Source organism: Anser cygnoides, chromosome 27 (genome assembly GCF_040182565.1).
Source record: "Anser cygnoides isolate HZ-2024a breed goose chromosome 27, Taihu_goose_T2T_genome, whole genome shotgun sequence".
NCBI lineage: Eukaryota > Metazoa > Chordata > Aves > Anseriformes > Anatidae > Anser > Anser cygnoides.
The window spans coordinates 94,339-110,821 of record NC_089899.1 but is presented as its reverse complement, the minus strand read 5'-3'; positions in this window follow the sequence as shown (position 1 = coordinate 110,821).

Sequence of the window (16,483 nt, the reverse complement as noted above, 5' to 3'; positions counted from 1 at the left end):
GGCTTCTAAGGGTTAGCACAGAGGTTGTGCACAGAGATGCTTGGTATTATCTGCAAGAGGAATCTGCCGAAATCACTAAATACTAGCGAAGGGCTATTGCCAAAGGAAGGTAAGAAGTATGCCTCGCTGTTTTCTGCAGCCTTAGGTCTCCCTGTTGCTTCCCTTCTGTCCAGCAAAGGGAGAATGTAACCTGTTTGCAAGCTGCACTGGATGGCTTTGAAGGTGCTATAACAGGTCACCAAAGGCCCGTTCTTTGGGAACCTGTCTGCATGGCCAAGACCTCCTTGGTCAGCCCCAAAACTTCTAAGTTGAATGTATCTTTCTAAAAAATTAGAGATTAGCCTGAGGGCAAAAGATGCTTCTCGCTACTTGCGTATCCAAGTCCCTGTGCTGGGGACGGTCGCTGGATGTGTTTGCCTGTATGCTAGGGGAGAAGTCAGGATCGAGTGTTAGTGTTAAGATGAAGTGCTAGAATCAATCTCTATTAATTTAAAATCTTATGTACTGTGAAGCATGCATAGGTATGTATGCAATGGTAGCCTTCTTTTTTTCCGCTTTACCAGGGCAAAAGCAGCTACCTGACCCCTGGGGGGAGGGTTGTTGCTGAGCAGAGGTGTCACAGCCAAGACAAGGTTTGCACAGCACTGCAGGAGGAGAGGAATGCTGCTCGACGTCTGTGCCCTGCAGCCCCCCAGGGGAAGGGGAGAAGGTACTGGCAGGAGCCCTGCTGCAGCCTCCCCCCGGGAGTCCTGTGCACAAGTTAACAAAGTTGGTTTTCTCACTTGCGCTGCTCTTGGGGTGCGTGGCCCTAGTACATGGCAGTGTTACTGCGCAACAAGCCGGGGGGTCGTTTTTGGGGGTAGGGCTGCGCAACAGGGGGATTGTGTGTGTGGTTCTGAGGGTAGGGGTACGCAACAAGGGGGGGTTGTTTCTGGGGGTAGGGTTTCACAACAAGGGTGTGTGTGTGCTTCTGGACGTAGGGGTGTGCAACAAGGGTGTGTGTGTGTGTTTCTGGGGGTAGGGGTGCCCAACAAGGCGGGGATGTTTCTAGGGGTAGGGGTGTGCAACAAGGGTGTGTGTGTATGTTTCTGGGGGTATGGGTGTGCAACGGGGGGCGGTTGTGTTTCTGGCGGTAGGGCTGTGCAACAAGGGGTGAGGTTTCTAGGGCTAGGGCTTGTAAGCATTTTTAGGGTTAGGGCTGTAAGGATTCTCTTAAGTAAGAGAAAGAAACTCTTCAACTCTAGAAAGCTCAATAAGTTCTTTTGCTGCAGAAAGAGGAAAACGCATATACTCCCAGTGAGTCAACAACAGTTTTTACTCTGAGCCATAATTTGTCCATTGACAGAAAACAACTCCTCACAGTGGACCTCTTTGGGAACACACATGTCTAAAAGGTGTGGGGAAAAGCGGGGGCCGTGTAGGCCACAACAGAATTAGACCTAATCATCTAACCTTTCTACCTGCACAAGCCAGGACAGGCATCACAATCTCACACCTGCACTTGGTTTAGAATTTTGGCTAGAATTTGGCATAAGGCGCTCATGCCTCTTACAAGCACCCAGGATTGAGAATATATTTCGGTTGTGGTGAACAGCGCTGCTGCTGCTGTGTGAGCAAACCTAAACTGCTTACTGCTTGGAGAAAATGATTTCAAGGTCTTCGTGCTTTTGAGACCCCACCTGGAGCACTGCATTCAGCTCTGCGGCCCCCAGCACAAGAAGGACATGGGCCTATTAGAACGAGTCCAGAGAAGGGCCAAAAAGTTGACCAAGGGGCTGGAGCCCCTCTCCTACAAGGACAGGATTAGGGAGTTGAGGTTGTTCAGCCTGGAGAAGAGAAAGCTGTGGGGAGACCTTATAGCAGCCTCTCAGTACCTAACAGGGGCCTACATGAAAGGTGGGGAGGAACTCCCCAGGGGGAGTAGTGATAGGACAAGGGGGAATAGCTTTAAACCAAAAGAGAGGATGTTTAGATTACGTATCAGGAAGAAGTTCTTTACTCAGAGGGCACTGAGGCACTGAAACAGGTTTCCCAGAAGCTGTGGATGCCCCATCACTCAAAGTGTTTAAGGCCAGGCTGGATGAGGCTTTGAGGATCCTGGTCTGGTGGAAGGTGCTCCTGCCCGTGGCAGGGGGGTTGGAATTACATTATCTTTTTAGGTCCCTTCCAACCCAAACCATTCTGTGAATCTGCAACAGTGGTAGCTCAGCATAAGGCAGCTAAAAAGTTCACCAGTATTTTGAACTCTACATTGCTGCCGCTACAGTGCTGTCCAGAGTCAGGTTTGATAAAGCCTCAGAACAGAATGTAAATATATCCTTCAGAATGTAACTTTAGTACAAGTCCGAGACTTTTTTTTCTGGATTAAAAGCAGTACAGAGGCACAAAAGAGCATTGTAAGTTACAAGTGTTCCAGTCAAAATAGCCATCTATGGTCCTCAGTGACATCTCCTGATGGTGCGCACACCAAGATGCATACTTAGAGAAGTCATCTATATTCAGATTTCACCATCTCTAGGTATTAATACTGTGCATTTTCATTTTCTTGACCGCCTTAAAAACATATGATGTGCTTAGCAGATGATGCCAGGAGAAAAAGAAAAATCACTCAACCTCTCAGAACATCCCAATCCCCCATCGCACCCCAGTCGTACCAGTACACTCATTTGCTTGTCACCACTAACATGATCTTCCTGCATTAACCTTAAGCCCAAAAAGGAAAACATTTGCATGAACTTCTCCAGTATAAAAAGTGATTATAAAATAGAATAAGTTATTCTCTATCTCTAAACTTTACTTCCCATGGGAAACAGATTAAAGTGATGGATAGGATGTGACCTTCGATTTATTAATGATTTAGCACAGTCAACTGTGATTACTTGTACAGAGACAAGCATTTGAATTCACACCAGGAACCCTGCTCACAGACTGCTTCCACTTTCCTCTGCAATACACACATCCTTACTTTAAAACAGACTCTAATTCATTCAAAGATACCAAACTTGGTATGTCAAAAACTCATTGATGTGAGCAGCTCAGTTTTAGAGCACTTGCATGTTTAAACAGCTGCAGCATTGTATGGCTCAAAGCTTTTTAGTTGTGTAATGATGTTTCAAGTTCTGTTGAACTTGTATTCTACATAATTGGCTTGCAGAGTATTACCAGAAAAGAAAGTAAACTTTGTCAAACATGCAAATGTATGTGAAGGACAGGGTAGAGCATTTTGACTAATCACAGTGAAGAAAAGTTATAACCATTTTCAAAAGCATGCTAGAAACAACTGACATTATTATTATTATTATTTTAATTCAAAACTCACACCAAGTTCAGTCATTTGGGAAACTCATCTTAGCATAACTGCCATACCAACACCATTTAGCATGCTCCTTTCTCTTTCTTCCTCTGATTGAAATATATGTCAAGTAATTACATACAATTAACTGTATTCTTTTCAATGCTCTTCCTTAGTTCCTTTTTTGATTTCACTACAATTACTGCAAGCTTTCTTTTACTAGTCAACTTGCACTTTTCATACAATTTTGCACACATTTCACGCACCAAGAGGAACAATACAAAATTTTGTTGCTCTTGCAGAATGGTCGCCTTGGTCGTCACTCTTTACATTGGAAGCAAATCAACTAAAAAGCTACTTAGATACTAATCTTTCAACTGTTTTTTTTATTCTACACAGAATTTGCACAAGAACCTTTCAAGGAGTAGGATATTTGTAGTCTTCCCTGACAGAAAGTTATTGCACACTGGAAATTTGTCCTGCCTGACAAGGGTCTTGTAATGGGGTCCACGCAGTAGAAAGAATGAAATAATCAAACTGCAGTGCAAAATGGATTTTCTTCCTTTTACTGCAGGTTAGTATTTACATGAAACACTAACTACTATGGAACTTCACAAGCTACAGTATTGTAAAACAGCTCATTCACTTGAGACAGGAGCATAAAAAACACGTAGCGTTCTCCAGAAGAACACACCCCATCTCTGCTACATTGAATTATGTCTTGCAGTAAAGACTACCTTTTGCTATGTTCTTAAGCCTGAGTATGTCCTAAGGTCTAGTAATACCACAATGGAAACAACAATAAATGCTCATAAGTCAACATAAACACACAAAGGGCAGGATCTCCCTCCATTATCAAATCATAATTGTGGACATCTTCCTAGTCCCCTGTATTCTAGGAACACAAATCCTTTGCAGCCACCATTAAGTGACGCGTTACTGACATCTCTCTATTGCCAAGACAAAGTATGCTACAGCCTTAACTATGATAGTTGTAAGTCCCATTCCTATTTTTCAGAGGTTGCCTGTCCAGATTCCATTAAAACAAGATAGTAGCTGCTGCACCACCTGAAATGCATGGAGATTAATAACTGCTAACAACCCTTTTCTTTCTGGCTTCTTTCAATACTATCACAGTTGTTTCCACTCCTTTCAGCAATTAGATTGCCACAAAAAACAAAACAAAACAAAAAACCAGGAACCTATAGATGTAGAAGACATCCACGCCTCTGGATATATCCATATTCTAAGCACATAATGCCATCATCTAACTTTCTTAAGTGTTCTCCACCAGCATAAGAGAACAATTCAGCACTTCATTCCTTCCTAAAGCTTAACAAACAAACCACCCAAAGACACCAATAAACCTTAAGCTGGACCAGTCCCCTCTAAATAAATAAATAAATAAATAAATAAACAACAATTAAAAATACCTAGTGAACAAAGTAAGTCTGATGGAGCTTGCTTCTATATATAGCAGGCTGATGAGCGCCACCCAAAATGCTGCATCCAATAATTGTGTCATCGTGATGGAAGCTCACCTGCTTGACTGACTGCTGAGACAAAAGGGAAGGCTGGTAACAGAGGCTGTAATTAGAGAGAAGAAAGTATTAGAAACAGCTGAAAGCGCTGATAGGTGGTAGCTCCCCACCTGAGCTTATGCTCCTAAAGTAGTTGTTACTTGTTTTGTTCTAAATCTTATTTTTTTTTCACTGTTCTGAGAAGAGTTATTTTCAGATCAAAAACAGCCACTGGTGCTGCATTGTAGAACACCAGATGCGGTTATCTACAGGTGGGGTGTGTTTTTGATTGTATTGTAATTTTGAACACACAATAAAACTAACAATAAAAGTAAAAAAACAACAAACACATGGGGAGAGCAGCTGTGGCATAGTCCTGCGTTCAGGCTTGGGTCACTGTGAATGACTTAGGGAAGCCACTGAAGTATTGCAACCAATCATAACTTGTCTGCTAAAACAAAGGTGTGCTGTTCCTCCATTTCCAGGCTCATATAACCCAGAAAACTGCCCATTCCATTCCTATCGCAGGATGGTCCTTTCTTGGAGTCAGTCCAGTAACAACCGTAGCAGAATCAGAAATAAGACACTGTGAAAATAAGTATCACTTAAAGGAATAGTATTGGTTTATATAATGTACTGCCAACTTAATTTAGCTGTATCGTCTAACGCACATAGACATTGTATGTAGTTCATGCGTTCATGTAGTTCATGTAGTTCATTGCATGTAGTTCATTTTTGGCTGTTTTTTTCTCTGGAAATAGTTAAAGTAAAGGGTTATGTCAGAGCTTAAAGTTAGCTAGAGCTTAGAAAACTATATCTTCAGCAGCTGAGATAATGCTTAGATCCTACAGATGCCAGAAAATAAGGAAAATGGATGACGATGATAATTGTGATGATAAATGTGAAGAAGTGTTTCAGCTTGCCGCTCAGCTTCCCAGCCGCGAGCGGCACGTTGCTCAAGGCAGACACTTCCTCCCCGACGCGGCGTGGGGTGCGAATTTCTGCCGTTTTCGTCTGTGCTTTTTCCGGGAAAACGGTGTGGGAAGCCGTGCCTGCCGTCCTCGGGGCGCCCCCTGCTGGTGAAAAGCGGGTACTGCAGGCTGAGCGGCGCCGCGCATGCGCTTTTTTTTTTTTTTTTTTTTTTTTTTTCCCTGCGTGTGATGTTATTACATTGTGGTTTTTTTTTTTTTTTTGTAATCTGTTATGTTCCTAGATTTTTCTTCTTGTGTAAAAGAAAGGATGAGCTAATTCCAGTTGAAAAAGTTTCAGTTACTTGCTTGGTCATATTGTCGTTTCATTATTCAAAGCTGAAGCAAAAGCTTAGGGATTTTTGCTTCTAGAGAACACCAGTTCTCTTGTCCACACTCTGCATGCTGTTCAGCTAAGCTAGGAAAAACAACAACAAAACAACAACAACAAAAACACCACAGCTGCTGCACCTCCTGCTCTCTTCCTACTTTCTTGTGCTTTGCCCCTCCCCTTTCCCAGGTGATTGGGTTTGGGTGCCGGGCGGGGCTAAATGGTATATGAGCCCTAGGCAAGCCATCAGAGAGCTTATTCTGCCTGGGCTGCTCTTTGGGGTAAGTGCTTTGTTTTTCCTTCAGTCAGTTGCAGGGATCTTTAGGTGGGTCAGAGTCTATGGACTGATGCGTTTTCAGGTAGAGACCGGTATGTGCTTCTTCTTGAGGTAACAACTAGTAGAATCTATAATCTATAGTAGAATCTATAGCAATCTATATAGTAGTAGGTGCCTGTATTGCACGCAGCTCCTCTTCAGGTGAGTAATTGTTATAGTATGTTTATGGATAGGATGAAAATGTTACTTTGTTTGCTTTGTCGTTCTAGGTCCCTTATGATTTTTGCAGCATTACAGGGCAGATGCTACGTGGTATGCTAAATGCATACTTGTATACATTTATGGCCTTGTTGGGTGCCCAGAGCATGCCGGGAGATGTAGTTCAGTAGGATTTTAGGGTAAGGGGATCAAAGTTGTGGGAATAAAAATGTTTTTGCAGAGAGTTACATCGTTTAGAGGGAGGGAAGGTGGTATTGATATATGCTTGCAGTGATAAGAAAGCTTAACAGACAACCTTGTAAAATGCAGACAACCAGAATCCTTAGAGCAATTGGATGGAAATCACAGTGTAAGAAACATTACCACCTCAAAGAGGAAAACAGTCAAGAAAAAAAGGAAATTGACTTGTAACAGGCCAGCAGCTGTGTATTTTCTGTGAAGCACCGGATAGATTGTGAACCTGGATTACCCAGTCAGTAGGGAAACTGGGGAGGGTCCTGGTCACCGAGAGGGGGAAAAAAAAATTTATATAAACTGTGTTATGGAACTAGTAGGTGGCTTGTGGGACGCCTGCCATTGCAATCGTGAATAAAAATGCTACCTCACTGAGATCCTTGCCTGAGCCTATGTTATTTGTTACAGAGTGTTTCTAACAAGGTGTTAGGGTTTTAAGGTTTCAGGGCTAAGGCACTAGGGTTGGGTTTATGGGTTAGGGTTTCCAGAGTTTAGGGTTAGGATTTTAAGGTTGTTAGGGTTGGAGTTATAAGGGTTAGGGTTTGGGGGTTAGTGTGTTATTTATGGACAGGTATTTAGGGTTAGCGTTTTAAGGTCTTAATTTTTTTTTTTAAGGTTAGGGTCTCCAGGGTTAGGGCCTTGAGAGTCTTAATTTTTTGGGTTAGGGTTTAGAGGGTCTTAATTTTTAGGGTTAGGGGTTTTAGGCGTAGGTCTTCAGCGGTTTAGTGTGGTAACTTTTATCGGGTTAGGGCTTTAAGGGTTTTTAGGGTTAGGGTTTCTAGGCTTTTTGAGGTAGGGGTTCAGGTTAGATCCGTGGGTGCCATAGGGTTAGGGGTCAGGGTTCTTAGGGGTTAGGCCTAATACTAGGACGGAAGGCCAAAATAAGAGGGTGGGAGGACGGAAGGCCAAAATAAGAGGGTGGGACCCCCCCAAACTTGAAGGGTTGAAGCCCCAAGGTAGGGGAAGGAACCTCAAAATTGTGGGGTCCCCGAAAATTGGGCGGAAGAACTCTTAATATTAGGGGGAAACCCAAAAAAGGTGGGTGGGGGACTCTAAAGTTGGGGGGGACCCCCAAAATTGGTCGGATCCCCCCAAATTAGGGGAGGAACCCCCCAAAGTGGGTGGGCGAACCCCCAAATTGGGGGGAAGAGCACTTAAATGGAAGTGTGAAATTCCAGAATTGAATGTGGACCCCCCAGAACTGGGGAGGAATCCCCAAATTTGAGGTGGACCCCCAAAATTGGGGTTAAAGCCCCAGGTCTCGGGGACCGAAGCCCCAAATTAAGGGAAGGAACCTCAAAAATGTGGTGAGAACCCCAATATTGGGGGAAAGAACCTTAATATTAGGGTGGAAGGCCAAAAAAAGATTGTAGGGGACCCCAAAATTGTGGGGGGCTTGGAATTGGGGGGGAATCCACAAAATGGAGGGGGAACCCCAAAACTTGGGGGGCGAAGCACCAAATTAGGGGAAGGAACCGCAAAACTGTGGGGAAGAAGCCTGAAATGGAGAGGTGAAAACCCGAAATTGAGGGGAAACCCCCAAAACGGCGGGAAACCCCCAAAACGGCGGGAAACCTCCATAAACACAAAACGGAACGGGAAATGTAACAGAGCAAAAAAATGGCGTCCTACGGCAAACTGTGAGGCTCAATTTACCGGGGAGTGCTGGGAAATGTAGGTCTTGGGCACCGGGTTTCCGGGAGACCATGTTGCCTGCCCAGAGCATTTCGGGAGGTGTAGTTCTCGAGAAGCAGCTTACCGGGCAGCCATGTTGGGAGTCCGGGGAATGCCGGGAGATGTAGTTTTCCGGCACTAGACTTCCGGGAGGCCATACTTGTTTTCCAGAGCAAGCCGGGAGATGTAGTTCTCGGGCACTGGATTTCCGGGAGGCCATATTGGATTAGGGTTAGGGGTTAGGGTTAGAACCGCGGGGTTTGGGGGGTTACGGTGAGGGTTTGGGGGTGTTTGGAAAGAGTGAAGACGCAGAGTCCTGTTGAGTGTGGGGTTGCGTAAAGGCTCCCCCAGGGAGTTCAGGTGTACCCAAAGGCTTCCGCTGAGAGCACTTTTTGATGGCAGAAAGTGGCACCGTACGTGTTTTTTCGGGTCTAACTCGGGTTCAGCTTCTTGTTGCGGTTAGGGTTATGTTTAGGGTTGTTAGGAAAGAGTGAAGACGCAGAGTCCTGTTGAGTGTGGGGTTGCGTAAAGGCTCCCCCAGGGAGTTCAGGTGTAGCCAAAGGCTTCCGCTGAGAGCACTTTTTGATGGCAGAAAGTGGCACCGTGCGTGTTTTTTCGGGTCTAACTCGGGTTCAGCTTCTTGTTGCGGTTAGGGTTATGTTTAGGGTTGTTAGGAAAGAGTGAAGACGCAGAGTCCTGTTGAGTGTGGGGTTGCGTAAAGGCTCCCCCAGGGAGTTCAGGTGTACCCAAAGGCTTCCGCCGAGAGCACTTTTTGATGGCAGAAAGTGGCACCGTACGTGTTTTTTCGGGTCTAACTCGGGTTCAGCTTCTTGTTGCGGTTAGGGTTATGTTTAGGGTTGTTAGGAAAGAGTGAAGACGCAGAGTCCTGTTGAGTGTGGGGTTGCGTAAAGGCTCCCCCAGGGAGTTCAGGTGTACCCAAAGGCTTCCGCTGAGAGCACTTTTTGATGGCAGAAAGTGGCACCGTCCGTGTTTTTTCGGGTCTAACTCGGGTTCAGCTTCTTGTTCCGGTTAGGGTTATGTTTAGGGTTGTTAGGAAAGAGTGAAGACGCAGAGTCCTGTTGAGTGTGGGGTTGCGTAAAGGCTCCCCCAGGGAGTTCAGGTGTACCCAAAGGCTTCCGCTGAGAGCACTTTTTGATGGCAGAAAGTGGCACCGTACGTGTTTTTTCGGGTCTAACTCGGGTTCAGCTTCTTGTTGCGGTTAGGGTTATGTTTAGGGTTGTTAGGAAAGAGTGAAGACGCAGAGTCCTGTTGAGTGTGGGGTTGCGTAAAGGCTCCCCCAGGGAGTTCAGGTGTACCCAAAGGCTTCCGCTGAGAGCACTTTTTGATGGCAGAAAGTGGCACCGTACGTGTTTTTTCGGGTCTAACTCGGGTTCAGCTTCTTGTTGCGGTTAGGGTTATGTTTAGGGTTGTTAGGAAAGAGTGAAGACGCAGAGTCCTGTTGAGTGTGGGGTTGCGTAAAGGCTCCCCCAGGGAGTTCAGGTGTACCCAAAGGCTTCCGCTGAGAGCACTTTTTGATGGCAGAAAGTGGCACCGTACGTGTTTTTTCGGGTCTAACTCGGGTTCAGCTTCTTGTTGCGGTTAGGGTTATGTTTAGGGTTGTTAGGAAAGAGTGAAGACGCAGAGTCCTGTTGAGTGTGGGGTTGCGTAAAGGCTCCCCCAGGGAGTTCAGGTGTACCCAAAGGCTTCCGCCGAGAGCACTTTTTGATGGCAGAAAGTGGCACCGTACGTGTTTTTTCGGGTCTAACTCGGGTTCAGCTTCTTGTTGCGGTTAGGGTTATGTTTAGGGTTGTTAGGAAAGAGTGAAGACGCAGAGTCCTGTTGAGTGTGGGGTTGCGTAAAGGCTCCCCCAGGGAGTTCAGGTGTACCCAAAGGCTTCCGCTGAGAGCACTTTTTGATGGCAGAAAGTGGCACCGTACGTGTTTTTTCGGGTCTAACTCGGGTTCAGCTTCTTGTTCCGGTTAGGGTTATGTTTAGGGTTGTTAGGAAAGAGTGAAGACGCAGAGTCCTGTTGAGTGTGGGGTTGCGTAAAGGCTCCCCCAGGGAGTTCAGGTGTACCCAAAGGCTTCCGCTGAGAGCACTTTTTGATGGCAGAAAGTGGCACCGTACGTGTTTTTTCGGGTCTAACTCGGGTTCAGCTTCTTGTTCCGGTTAGGGTTATGTTTAGGGTTGTTAGGAAAGAGTGAAGAGGCAGAGTCCTGTTGAGTGTGGGGTTGCGTAAAGGCTCCCCCAGGGAGTTCAGGTGTACCCAAAGGCTTCCGCTGAGAGCACTTTTTGATGGCAGAAAGTGGCACCGTATGTGTTTTTTCGGGGCTAACTCGGGTTCAGCTTCTTGTTGCGGTTAGGGTTATGTTTAGGGTTGTTAGGAAAGAGTGAAGACGCAGAGTCCTGTTGAGTGTGGGGTTGCGTAAAGGCTCCCCCAGGGAGTTCAGGTGTACCCAAAGGCTTCCGCTGAGAGCACTTTTTGATGGCAGAAAGTGGCACCGTACGTGTTTTTTCGGGTCTAACTCGGGTTCAGCTTCTTGTTGCGGTTAGGGTTATGTTTAGGGTTGTTAGGAAAGAGTGAAGACGCAGAGTCCTGTTGAGTGTGGGGTTGCGTAAAGGCTCCCCCAGGGAGTTCAGGTGTACCCAAAGGCTTCCGCTGAGAGCACTTTTTGAATGCAGAAAGTGGCACCGTGCGTGTTTTTTGCCGGGTCTAACTCGGGTTCAGCTTCTTGTTGCGGTTAGGGTTATGTTTAGGGTTGTTAGGAAAGAGTGAAGATGCAGAGTCCTGTTGAGTGTGGGGTTGCGTAAAGGCTCCCCCAGGGAGTTCAGGTGTACCCAAAGGCTTCCGCTGAGAGCACTTTTTGATGGCAGAAAGTGGCACCGTACGTGTTTTTTCGGGTCTAACTCGGGTTCAGCTTCTTGTTGCGGTTAGGGTTATGTTTAGTGTTGTTAGGAAAGAGTGAAGACGCAGAGTCCTGTTGAGTGTGGGGTTGCGTAAAGGCTCCCCCAGGGAGTTCAGGTGTACCCAAAGGCTTCCGCTGAGAGCACTTTTTGATGGCAGAAAGTGGCACCGTCCGTGTTTTTTCGGGTGTAACTCAGGTTCAGGTTCTTGTTGCGGTTAGGGTTATGTTTAGGGTTGTTAGGAAAGAGTGCAGACGCAGAGTCCTGTTGAGTGTGGGGTTGCGTAAAGGCTCCCCCAGGGAGTTCAGGTGTACCCAAAGGCTTCCGCCGAGAGCACTTTTTGATGGCAGAAAGTGGCACCGTCCGTGTTTTTTCGGGTCTAACTCGGGTTCAGCTTCTTGTTCCGGTTAGGGTTATGTTCGCTGCATTTACTCTTGATTAGGGAAGCTGAGGCGATTCCAGATAAGAAAGGGTTAAGAATGTAACTCTTGAAGGAGAACAGAACATTAGGTGTAGGGCAGGAAACAGATGTACGGACAATGTATCTCGAAATAGGACATATACGGGCAATATATCTCGAACAAGACATTGGAATCCAAGATAAGAAAATAATGAGCAGAAGATTCGAAGAAAAAACAGTCCCTGCGGTTAGGAAGAAAGCTAACTCAGCAGAATCCTGACCAAGGGTGAAAAGTACGCTGTGAGGAAGACTTATGGCCTTCCTCTCTGAGACCACCGACCACAGCTCGACGACCCCTGCCCAAGACCACCGAGAGGATCTGCGCAGGCGCAGGACACAAAAAACTGATTAGCATGAGAAGCGAGAGTAGGCGGGGTTAGATAATGAATATGTATAGGCGTTAATAAAATATTAATCACTGTGATGTATAAATTTGGGACGGCTTTTCACTTCGGGATGCACGATAGGCAGAAAGATCCCCCGTGCATCCGGTGCCGTCAATAAAGAATAAATCACTTAAAGAAATTGGATTTATGATCTTTGAATCACTCTACTATATCAAATAGAGTAAAATTCCAGTTTCTCTTTTAGAGGTGCTATAGGTGGCTTCAGAGAAGGGGTGGAAGCATCTGCCATGTGGGGTAGGTAAGCAGCTGAGATAAAGGAGGGGATGAGAGTAACTGTCCTAAGGGTGCAGTGGCTTTTATTGCTGTGGTTGCTTTCTCTTCTGTTTATCAGGTGCCACAGGCAAGGTGGGCTGTGATAGTCTTTAGAATAGGAGCAAAGCAGGTCACTGGAATGCTGTTTGGTTCCTGAGAAAGGTGTTGCAGAGGAAAAAGGTGGTCTGGCGTGGCAGCTCCTGATGGTGGTCTTCTTCAGTAGGTGAAGCGGTGCCTGAAGCCCCATCCTGTGGAGCCTGAGCACGCCTCGCTGAGGATGAAGCCTGCTTTCCAGCAGTTCCCAAAACTGTGTTGAGGCTGAAATGGTGTGTCTGTGTTTGGGTTGGGCTTGCACCTTGGTGAGTGTAGGGATGAGTTTTAAGTTGGTGCAGCAGAGGGCCAGGCTCCGTTGTCCTGTAGTGTGTTTTGACCCATCAGCATAGCCTTTTGGTTTTCAGATAGCCTACTCAAGTACGTGAATTTTTCTGCGAGTGATGTTATTACATGGAATTGGTGACTTTTTTTGATGTGTGATCTGTTATGCTCCTAGATTTTTCTTTCTATCTAAAGAAATGTTAGAGCTAATTCTAGCCGAGAAAAAATCAGTTACTTGCTTGGTCATATTGTCCTTTCAATATTCAAAGCTGCAGCAAAAGCATGGGGATTGTTGCTTCTAGAAACACCCCAGTTCTCTTGTCTGCAGTCTGCATGCTGTTGAGCTAAACCAGATTTAAAAAAAAAAAAAAAAAACACAGCTGCTGCTGCTTGTGCTCTTTCTACTTTCTTGTGCTTTGCCCCTCCCATTTCCCAGGTGATTGGGTTTGGGTGCTGGGCAGGGCCAAATGGTATATGAGCCCCAGGTATGCCATTAGAGAGTTCATTGTGCCTGGGCTGCTCTTTGGGGTAAGTGCTTTGTTTTTCCTTCAGTCAGTTGTAGGGTTCTTTGGGCAGGTTGGAGTCTATGGATTTCTAGATTTTAAGTGCTTGGAAATCACTTACTAGAGGGATATTTAGCAGAGGTTGCTGGCTCACTTGTTTTTGGGATGGCAGGATACACTTGTGTTTTTGGGTTATATTTGAATCTCTGGATGTATCAAGCCACTTGTGTAACTCTCTAGAGGACTAAAAAGAGCTTGATTACACACTACAAGAGGCTTGACCACGTAGGTGCAGTATTACCAAGAGACTGAACAGGGTCATATCAGAGTTACCTTTTTCATCTGTAAAGGGTAGGTCTGTGATTGGCGCTGCCCGCCTGGGCACATTTTCGTGTGGTGCTGCCCGGGCACATTTGTCTTAGATCGAGCTAACGAGCAGCTGAAGTAAAGCAACTGGGAAGAGAGAGGTATTGCAGTAGGTATGCTGTGGCTGTGAGGTGCCTCAGGGTGTGCTTTTCTCTCGTCTCTGCAGGTGCTTGGTGTAGTCTTGGACAGGGAAATCCCCGTGTCACGGAGCAGTGAGGGAAGGTGAGCGTGTTGTCAGCCTGGTCGTCCCTTAACCGAAGTGAAGGGGTGTAGTGAGTTTATGTGGCAAGGTTTTGGTAGCAGGGGGCTCTAGGGGTGGCTTCTGTGAGAAGAATCTAGAAGCTGCCCCACGTTAGGTAAGGGCCCCGCTGCTGAGCGGAGCCAATAAGTGATGTTGTTTGCACCTCTGTGAGAGCATATTTAAGACAGGAAAAAAAAAACCAAACACGCTGGTCCATGCAGCAGCTGGGAGAGCAAGAGGAGTGAGGAACAGCCTTGCAGGCGCCAAGGTCAGTGAAGAAGGAGGGCGAGAGGTACTCCAGGTGCCGGAGCAGAAGTCCCCTGCGGCCTGTGGTGAGGACCACGGTGAAGCAGGCTGTTCCCCTGCAGGCCATGGAGTACCATGGTGGAGCAGGGTTCCAATATTCAAAGCTTTCAATGTTCAAGGCTGAAGCAAAAGCATGGGGATTGTTGCTTCTAGAAACACCCCAGTTCTCTTGTCTGCCCTCTGCATGCTCTTGAGCTAAGCCAAATAAATAAATAAACCACAGCTGGTGCTCCTCCTCTTTCTATTTTCTTGTGTGTTGTGGTTTAACCCGGCTGGCAGCTAAACACCACACAGCCGTTCGCTCACCCTCCCCCCTCCCTCTCTGGGATGGGGGGAGAGAAACGGGAAAGTGAAGCCTGTGAGTTGAGATAAAGACAGTTTATTAAGACAGGAAAATAATAATAACAATAATAATAATAATAGTGATAATGGTAATAGTATTAACAATAATAATGTGTAAGAAAACAAGTGATGCACAATGCAATTGCTCACCACCCGCTGACCGATGCCCAGCCTATTCCCGAGCAGCCGGCCCCCCCACCCCGGCCAGCCACCCCTATATATTGTTTAGCATGACGTCAGATGGTATGGAATACCCCTTTGGCCAGTTTGGGTCAGCTGTCCTGGGTCTGTCCCCTCCCAGCTCCTGCTGCACCCCCAGCCTGCTCGCTGGCAGGACAGAGCGAGAAGCCGAAAAGTCCTTGGCCTGGTGTAAACACTGCTCTGCAACAATTAAAACATCAGCATGTTATCAGCGCTCTTCTCATCCTAATCCAAAACATAGCACCCTACCAGCTACTATGAGGGAACATTAACTCTGTCCTAACTGGAACCAGGACATTGTGCTTTGCCCCTCCCCTTTCCCAGGTGATTGGCTTTGGGTTCCAGGCAGGGCCTAGTGGTAATTGAGTCACAGGCATCCCATCAGAGAGCTCATTGTGCCTGGGCTGCACTTTGGGGTAAGTGCTTTGTTTTTCCTTCAGTCAGTTGCAGGTTTCTTTAGGTGGTTAAGAGTCCATGGACCGATGCGTTTCCAGGTAGAGACCGGTACGCCCATCTTTGTGAGGTAACAACTAGTAGGATCTGTTAGAGTAAACCAATCTAGTAATAGGTGCCTGTATTGTATGCAGCTCTTCTTCAGGTGAGTAATTGTTATAGCATGTTTACGGATAGGGTGGCAATCTTACTATGTGTGTTTGCTTTGTGGTTCTGGGTCCCTTATGATTTCTGCAGAATTAAGGCAAATATTATCAAAGTTACAACCTTGGTGGCAAAGTGATGGAGCAGGGTTTAGGAGATAAGTATGATTGAAGCTCCCTGTATAAGCATGTATCTGAAAAGAGCAGCAGTAGGCATGTAAGGGGTGGTCTTTTCCAGGGTTAGGGACAGTTTGTTATAGTTTTGGAGCTTTTGCCTGCGGTTTGGGTGGCTGTAGAGTCTTTAGACGTTGCAGCCTTCTAGATTTTAAGTGCTTGGAATTCACGTAATAGAGGTGTGCTTAGGAGGCGTTGCCGGCTAACTCGTTTTTAAGAAATGGTGGGGTACGGTTCCTCGACTGCATAAGCGCTGTAGTATTACCAAGAGACTGAGCAGGGTCACCTTTTTCATCTGTAAAGGGTAAGTCTGTGATTACCCCTGTTGGGGCTGCTGTGCATTCATGGCCTTTTGGTATTTGTGGACCTGATGGTGTTTTTTTTTTTTCTGGCTCTCGTCTCTGTGTTTGAGTCCTGTGCAAGGAGCTGTACTGTTTGTGTGTCCATCACACATATGACCTCCTCTTTTTGTTTCTTGTAGCCCAGGGCATGGGCACAGACACTTGAATGAGGCACGAGGGTGAGTAGACAGCAGTGTGGGCCCTGAGTTGGTCAGTGGATTGTGTTAGTCTGTTTTGCCTGTTATGCAGGCTTTGGAAGCACCTTGCGACAGCAGAGTACATCTCCTGCCACGTTCCTGTGGCGCGCCAGGCGTCAGCGGTTCCAGTTCCTGAAATGCTGGAGATGCTCGGAGCACAAGAGGAGCTGGGAGCGTGATGCATCTCCTTGGGATGTTATGTGAGCGAAGCGGTGGTACTGGGTGGGGGAACGTGGGTCTGGGGCTTCTTGGCTGTTGGGGTAGGGGAGGAAAGAAGAGGAGTGGGTATAGACTGTTTTGTGG